The sequence below is a fragment of the Fundulus heteroclitus genome, chromosome 9 (assembly GCF_011125445.2).
Source record: "Fundulus heteroclitus isolate FHET01 chromosome 9, MU-UCD_Fhet_4.1, whole genome shotgun sequence".
Taxonomy (NCBI): Eukaryota; Metazoa; Chordata; class Actinopteri; order Cyprinodontiformes; family Fundulidae; genus Fundulus; species Fundulus heteroclitus.
This window is the reverse complement of record NC_046369.1, coordinates 36,821,579-36,830,421: the sequence shown is the minus strand read 5'-3', so window position 1 is coordinate 36,830,421 and position 8,843 is coordinate 36,821,579. Positions and strand designations below refer to the sequence as shown.

At 39.6% G+C, this 8,843-nt stretch overlaps 1 long non-coding RNA gene across 1 annotated transcript; it reads right to left on the bottom strand.

Annotated features, from left to right (window-relative positions):
* Window positions 1-218: 218 nt before the first annotated feature.
* On the bottom strand, window positions 219-6,003 carry LOC118564209. Its single transcript, XR_004931720.1, has 2 exons — window positions 4,621-6,003; window positions 219-1,832 (listed from the first exon to the last, which is right to left on the bottom strand). It is a non-coding gene; the product is annotated as an uncharacterized LOC118564209 (long non-coding RNA).
* Between the last annotated feature and the right edge of the window lie 2,840 nt (window positions 6,004-8,843).

The window sequence follows — 8,843 nt, the reverse complement described above, 5'->3', positions numbered from 1 at the left end:
CCAGTACACCATCTATCATCTCCTAAGGAGCATCCCCCCAACATTGTCAGGCATGCATTGAAGCACCTAGGGCCCACACAAACCATTAAGTACCATTCTGAGTTGCTGCACTGACATTTCAGCAAACCGGACCAGAACTGTTGAAGCCGTCTGCTTCCCCGGGTTCGTTAATTTGTTGTGCAGGACTTTAAAATAATAACTCAGCCATGGACGCAGAATTTCAGTTTCACCTTTGCAAAGGGGAGAGATGGTACACCTGCCGATTCCGGGCAACAACTCTCGTCTCTCTCCCGCTCAGGCTGGTTTTTATTAAAGTTAGAACATAGATTATACAAAGTCACACAATGAATGACGCACACATCCTATCGCTATCTTACTCCCTAATAACTATCTTCCCTCATTATTTTCTCCAGCTGCATGTGAACCGGAGTTTCTGTTCTTTCCCACTGCCTCGGACTGGCCTTGAAAGTTCTCTTGATACTCATACACAGAACCTATTCACATTCTCTTCTTCTGATAAACAGACAGGCCTCAAAGCAAATATATTGCACAATAAAAGCATGTTATACCTTCATAAATGTGTACTAAAAAATGAATCAAAGTTAATACATTCCACAATTCCCCCTTTTGAACTCTTTTAAGAGTTCACTCATAAACTATTGCAGTAGAAAACCCTAAATTTCCTGGTTTGTTATGACACCTTTGGTAAATACTTGATTATATTGTAATGGTAATAAGTAATAAAAGAAAAACACATATTTTCCCAAAAACAGTAATACTTCTGGTTAAATCTTATACATGCATCAGCTCAAACCCAGTGTCCTCGCTCTCCTCCTCAGGTACTGTGACTAACAAAGGCATCATAACTCTGTGGTTCTGTTTCTCAATGGTGGAGGATATGAGGCGGACCGTCAATGAGCAAATGCATTGCGTGCAACAACAATCGCATGTAATCAATATTGCTACAAATGCTGCAAGTGATATAAAAAGAGATGATCAGACTTTTTCACTTGCCAAACTCACCAGTCATCCACCCCTCGAATGGGTTAGAGATTCCGGAGTACTCGTGCATAGTTTCTGAGAGCGTGCGCAATCCTTCTAATGCTTTTATTACTGCCTATGGCCACCACAATATTAGTATAATCCAGATATAGCCATTTGCCTGCAACACAACCCTTAGGGGGTTTGGTTAATGCTATTTTAGTACCCCTGTGGAAAAACACCTGTGGAGAAACACACAAATTTCAACAAGAAATGCAAAAATACATATATAAAAACAAAATTATTTTTTTTAGTTCTCTGAGTCTCTTTTTGGTTTTCTTCTTCTCTCTGAGTGTAAGAGTTGCTACAACACCATGTGGTCAGGTAAAAACTACTTCTTCTGCCTCTTCTGTTTTATGCTTTTTTTCTTCTTTTTTTTTCTGGAGCAGGAGAGCAGCTCACTGCCCACTTCTTCCGCGTGCGAAGTGCGTTCCACCATCTGGTACGGGCTGGTCCACCTTGGTTCTGACCACTTTCTTTTCATGACTTTCCCACTCTGGTTCTGCGCTGGTCTCGGTGTTTCCTTTGGCACCCTGTGGTGGGACCTCACGGCTCCGCACTCTGGTCAGAGCACCCTAAATCACAACCCTCACCTCTGTCCTTCGTTGACCTTAGCGCGCACTCAGCCGAGGTCTGGGGGTTGTGGACCCTCCTTCACATTCCTTAGGAATCTCCAATATAATCTGAAACTACACAACAATCTTTAGATGTCAAATTTCGTGTGCTACCTGTGAATCCTGGGAGGTTGACGTCGCAACCCCGAAAAACTCCTTCCTGTCAGAGAGTGCATCCTGTAATGTACAATGGAGTATTAGGGCCACACATGAAGAGAAAAAATATTTTTGCTATGTCGACTTTAATCTCGACGTGTCGACTTTAAAGTGTCCCTGTCGACATTAAACTCACCATTTCGAGAATAAAGTTGATATATCGTGGCGACTTTAATCTCGACATTCCAAAGTTTGGAGAAAAGAGCAACCGCGCTCCACAGCTGCAGTCTCTGCGTTTTAATTAAGTGTGAAGGTAGTCTTTGCCGTGCTGCAACTGTAATCATCAGTGGAAGCGGTGGCCTACCAATAACGTAACGTCTTTCCCTAGTGATGCTTACCCGGATTCGCAGTTCTGAATTTGAGATTCTCGAAATGTTGAGTTTAATGTCAACATGGCGATTTTGAAGTTGACATGTCGAGTTTAATCTCGTCATGGCAAAAAAAAAAATTCCCTTCATGTGTGGCCCTAATACTCCGTCGTAGTAATGAAATTAACTGAACACTCCAACAAGAAACAAAACTTTACCCCATATCAATTTAGTCTGTGCACAGATTTCAGCCAATTATTTTCAGGATACTAATTAATCCTTACCACCTTTTATTGTTCCATCTTCATCCTGTCAGGAAACCTATTGTTAGAAATGTAATAGTTAATTAGACATTTTATCATAGTTTCTCTGTTCTCTCCTTTCACAGGCCTCTGGTCATCCTGTAAAAGAATTCACGCACGCACACACAAACACTTTTAAACCTCGGATGTGAATCACCGTGTCTGTGGAATCAAAAGTTAGTTAATTGTGGTTTGAAATCAAAGTACATTTTTTCCTATAACGATGTCCAAATCTTCCTTGGATTAAAATGACCACACATCGCACACACACTACTTTACACATGACATTGCTGTAACCTCTATAACCCCAGATGTCCTACTCCGGGTGCTTCAGAAAAAGTTCCTGTTTTAATCCTGGAGGAAACACCATGAGGTTGTTTTACAGCACCTGTTCTACTCTAACGCACATCTGAAGCTGCTCTGCTCCACCTACACTCTTCTTGTAATTAATCAGTGAGAATGCTATACAGCCTTCTCACTTATTGTTTTCCTGTTTTTCTTTATTATTATTATTACGTCGACGTCTAACTACGCCCGCATACTTCATCCAATTTCAACAGTCTTGGTGTCAAAACGTTCGGCTCGTTCCCGGCATGCCTGTTATATCTAATGGTTATGGTTAACTTTTACACTTTTTAAAATATTTCACTTTTTGTGCGATTTTTTTGGCTGTTCCCATTGGAATCAATGCAAATTGCTTCGAATTCCTTCAAATTCTTCCCATTCTTCTAATTGTTCTTAATCTTCAAATTCTTTCAAATTTTTTGAAATTTTTTCTAATTTCTTCAAGTTTTTCAAATTCTTCAAATCCTTTAAATTCTTAATTCAATTTACTTATTTATTTTCAATTCTTCAAATCTGATTTCAATGTTTTCTGCATCTTCTGCTCAATCATTCTGCAGATTAGCATTCTCACTGGCTGTTACGCAGGAACAGCTTTTTCTAGTTCCTCTCTCAGTTCCTCTTCAATAGATGCCATTCTCATGTCAAAAATCCTGCACCCTGTTTTTCTATTTTATGTTTTTTTATTTATCTAACATTTACTGATATGTACATCCCCCTTTTGGAATCAAACTAGTTTTATTCCAGAAACAACAGTAAAATGTAACGTTCTGTTTTTGTCTAGGTTTATTGTTTGGTGAAGTTTGTTCTCTCCTGCCTCTGGTTTTATTTCTTTTGTAGGTTCTATCTTGTTTTAGGTTCCTGTTTAGTCTGTGTATGGTTTTAAGTTTTCCGGTCTTTGTATTAGTCCTTATCTGTGTTCTGTGCTTTGTGTTATCCTCAGTCTTAGGTTTATTCTTCTGTCAGCATCGTTATTGCTTCCACCGTCCTACGGTTAATTAGTTCCCTCTGTTCGCCTGTTTTATTTAAGCCTCACTTGCTCCTCAGTTATTTGTTGGTCCGTCACACTCACATGCCCATGCTCCTGTTCCTCCTCGGTTACTCTCTCTGTTTTGGTAAGAGCCCCGGCACCTTGATTCTGTTTTGGATTACCTGTTTCAGTTTACTCTGCCCAGTCTGTTTGCCAGTTCCCGTCCAGCTTGTTTGGATGTCTGCCTTACCTCTATTTGGATCCTGTTTATGTTCACCTGTCTTCCATTAAATCCAGTTTAAAGGAATAACTCTGTTCTGCAGAATATTGGGTTCTGCTCCACACCCATCATTACATAAGAAGCTGTCAATAATAGTCATTTCAACTCCATAGGGTAATCTTTGGTGAAGTAGGAAGAAAGAAAATAAAAATTTCCTCGAATCCTGAATCCAAATCAAAATCTTATTCAACTTTATCATACCTGATATTTTCCCGAGGTCCCTCAAAGGTTGCATGAGATCAACGTACCCACCATGTAGTTGTCACAGCATTCATTTAGTCCCAAAACTATAATGTGTCTTCCACGCGCTGTAGTTTAGGTTTGTTAGAACGCTTTGCTTGTTATTGGAGGACACATTGGTTGTTCCTGCGGAAAATAACACAGCCCAGGAAAGACACGTTCCTTGGCAAATTGCTATTTTATCTTTACTAACCTTAAATGTAAGTGGAACACATGAAAGGATTCCCACCTCCGTGGACCTTCTGCTGATTAATGATGATCAGTACTTTCCCGGCCATGGTAACACTTCAAACTCATGTTTTAAATAAACTTATTAGTTACATCACAGATAATTTAAAAGGTATCAGTATATTTTAAAACAACAAACCTGCACGCTGGTAGGAGCCCAATCAGTTGCCTGAAGGGAATGTTTAACCACGCCCCTACTTCTTTCTGGTGCTCAACATGGAGAGAAAGAGAAATGTGTGAAATCGTTTCATCCGACATCATATATCGTTATAAATTGTTCAGCAGTAGCAGCTGCCAAACGCTCAGGTGCCACATACATATTCCTAGAATGACTGTCTGTGTTTTACCTTAAAGAATCATGATACCAGTCTGTGCAGTAGAGTGACGTGTGGCGGGTCAGGTGGGAAGAAGAGCAGGAACCCAGACGTTGCATCTTCCATAGCTGGAGAGAACACCAGTTGTAGCAGGCTCTGTTCTCAGTCCTCCATAGATGCTAGCAATGCTTTCTCCCCCTCAGATCACAAGGGCAGACACTGTTTCTTCTCTCAGTATCTTAGTCCACAACTCAGAGGCCCATATGTGGCTCCAGTGTCCACCAAAAGTTCATGCAGTCTTTTCCGCTGACAGCTCGGAGTCTGCAGTGCTCATGCAGCTGGCCATGCTCAGGGGTGTGTCATCAGACGAGTTATCCCCTTGTAGGGGTACTGACCTTGTGGAGGTGAGGTCATGTCAGGACTTTGTTGCTCCATACCAGGTGGACCTGCTGGTGGGGTGAAACAGCCCACAGGTGTTCAATGTCCAGGAAAATCACAATTGTATGTCGATGGGTGCTTTAACATGTCCACCATATCAGCTCCAAACACTCATCCATCACGCCCTGGGTTCAATACTCGACGTCACACTGACCACCAAGCCATCTGCTTCCACGTTCAGCAACCAACAGACCTGTAAATAAATAAAGAATAGAGAAAAGGAGGCAATAGGCAAGCCTCCTCCTTGGAGTTAATTAAACTGAGGTGACACCTTCAGGGTTGAAGATCCAACTGCTGAAACATCACATGTTCACTTTTTATTTTACTCACTTTCTGTTTTGTTCCCTGTAATTGCAATCTAAATAATAGATCTTGTAATACCTTTTTTTATTATTATTATTATTTACTCTTCCTCTCCCCATCCTGAGCCACACTGGAAAATTATGTACCAAATGTTTTGTCCCAGCGAGCATAATCACAATCAGATCTATAACGATTTAGTTACATCAGCTGTAATACTGAAGAGGACAAAACTTTTAAAATCATTTTTCTGAATAATTCACCGCTGTTGTGGGTCCCAGTCAAATTAAGAACCACTGCTGGGGTGTTAAGGGAGAATGTTTTATAACTCCATCTTCCAAGTAAGAAATTAGTAAAGAAAACAAAGTTACATCTGGCATGTGGAACGTTCAAGCATCATTTTCAATACAATTTGCAGCAGAAGAGGGCACACAATCATGTGTGCCTTTAGTCAAATTATCTAATTTAGAGAATGTGTTAAAGAAATACTGTGGGATCTGCTCTTTAATTTTTCCAAATCCTTTTTTGTTCCTGTTGATTTCTGTCGCTCTGCAAAGTTTAACTTCTGTAGTAAAACGATTTAAACCAGTAACATTCTTCATAAATTCTTAAACACCAGCAACTCCATCTGAGGATAACTGTAAAACTAATGCATGACTAGATGTAGGGCTGATAAAATCTATCTAATCAACCGGGTTGTACTTTTACCAAACAGCTTTAAGTTCCATTTTAACTTTTAACTTTTGTTTCTGCTAACTGGTGATTCCTAGACCTACAATTAGCAGAAGTTGTTAGTGAGCTAATTCCTGCTTTCCTTAGATCAACCAGATTTAAGTCTAGCGTATTATATTCAAAATAGGCCTTTTAAACTATTAAAATTTTAATTTCAATTAATCTCGTATTCTATCTTTTTATTTCTGAAAGTATAAAAGCTCATTTGGGAATTTTAATAAGCACTTTTGCAATAAACCACACTAGTTAAAATTATGCTTATACAAAAACTACTTTTCTTTTTAGGTACTTTTCAGAACTGCAATGACAACATTCTGGTGCCATAAACTGATAAACTATAGACAATAATGAGCAAAATCACAAATTATTACGCCCTGATGTTTACACAATGTATAAACAAATGTGTGAATAAATAAATATTTCATGCTGAAATTTTTTTTTTAACTCCTAAACACAGATATAAGTTTTATTATTCATTTATTATTTACTCTCTTTCTCAAACACATATTCCTGAGCGGTCCCTTAGTTTGTCAAATGCAGAGACAGCAAGTCTGGCTCTAGAGGGGAGGGCTGCGCCCTGAGCAGCAGGCGGGACATATCAACTATCAGTGACCAATCCTCGGCTGTTTTCAGCGATGTTGGGGCTGTAGGTGTAGTAACAGATGACACGCAACTTGGTGGGTGTTTGTAATTATGGCCGTTTCTCAATTCACGAGAACGCGAGTCCGTACTCGCGTTCTCGTCAAGTCTGTTCTCGGTAAGAACACAGGAAGATCGGACTTGACGAGAACACGAGCACGCAGCACGTATTGTGCATTGGAACACAAGTATACTCGTCATCACACCCACAGCGCTTGAGCATTCCTTTAACGTTCAAAACTATTTATACACTACACCATCATATCTTATTGAAAACGTTTTTTATTTAAATTAATTTCTAAAAAGTATAAAAAATATCTAAAATAATTACAGAACTGTGGGTATAAAACCAGCAATAGCGGGAATTTCTTTGTGGGGAGTTATAAATGTTGTAGTTGCAGAGGCGATTGAATCTTCTTTCAAAATCAGCACTTTGTAGAAGCAAAATGAGCGATACGAGCAATGTTGCTCTTGCTTCGGTCGTTGGTCAGCTTTACCAGCAGGCTGAAGAGGAGGTGATGCAGTTGAGGAGGAAAATCCGAGCAAGGAGAAGATTGATGCAGCAGAGGAGGCTCAGAAGGCAGGCTTTGCTCACCCATCTATTGCCAACTGGTAGGCATTTTAAGATTGACAGCCTATTTCCTACTTTTATCTTTAAAAAAAAACCATTGATGATGATATTAAAATCGTGATCAGGTTGAAATTGTGACTATTTTTCCTATATTAATAAAAATGAAGACCCAGTTTTAACATTAATAACAGTAGGGTTAAGCTACTTTATTGCACCTCCTGACCTTCACAGCATTGACCATTAAGAAAGGAAAAAAAAAAAAAAATTTTATGTCTGTCCACCTTTACAGTGATTAATCTATAAATTATGTGCAGTTAGTTCAGCCCATTTTTTAAGTGAAATGGTAAAAATACCAGAGAAGGGAAGCCATTTGTTACATTTACTATACTTGACTAGTTTTACAACACTATACATTTTATCTTTTCTTTCTTGAGAACTATAATAATCTGCATTTTAAACAGGTATAGTTTTATGCATAGAAAAGGTGACAAAAAAACAATTATGGTAACATTTGGCATTTTTTATTTACAGGAAGAAACAGAAACAAAATATGTGAGGATAAACACTTCTGTGCCGATCCTCCAAATATTTTTTAATGAAGGGGACCTGAAACCAGCCTTCAGGCTAAGAAGGGCCACCATCGTCCTCCTCCTTCAGCTGCTGCCCATCAGAAGGTCCATGGATGGCCACAGGAGATAGAGGTGCTGCTGACCCTCTGCTGGCTGGCCTGTGGTGCATCCTATAGGGAAACAGCTTGCCAGTAAGATCTATACCTTCTTGTCCTTAAATAGAGCCAGCAATGACACACAATTGATAGATGATATTAATTGGATAGAAGATTAAGACAGATCAGCATATTACCTAAATTACAAGTTCATTTTATATTTGGTACAGGTCAAGTGGAGGCACGCTACAACAGGCACGCCAAGGCTGATTAACATCATTGAGCGTGCCTTTGGTGGTCTGAAGACACGGTGGCGTTCCATCTTCTTAAGGGTGCTGGAGGTCCGCCCGACGTTTGCCCCAAAAGTAATCTGCGCCTGCTGCATCCTCCACAGTATTAGTATAGAGGCAGGGGACCAGCTGGACGTGGAGGATGAGGAGGTTGATCCAGAGGAGGATGGCCATCCAGCGGCTGAAGATAGGGAGCTGCTTCAGCTGGCTGCATGTTTAAGTGAACATGACTACACCTGACCTAATGAAGATCAGTTCTAGTCATGTTCACATGCTGCTTCATTTAATTTTTAACCACCTGGAAAAATACATAAAATAATGCGTAAATTAATTTCCATTCCAACTATTTTTAATTGTAAGTTTATAGGCATTGTCTGTTTGTATAAGATCTTAATGAGTTATTTCTTTGTTATA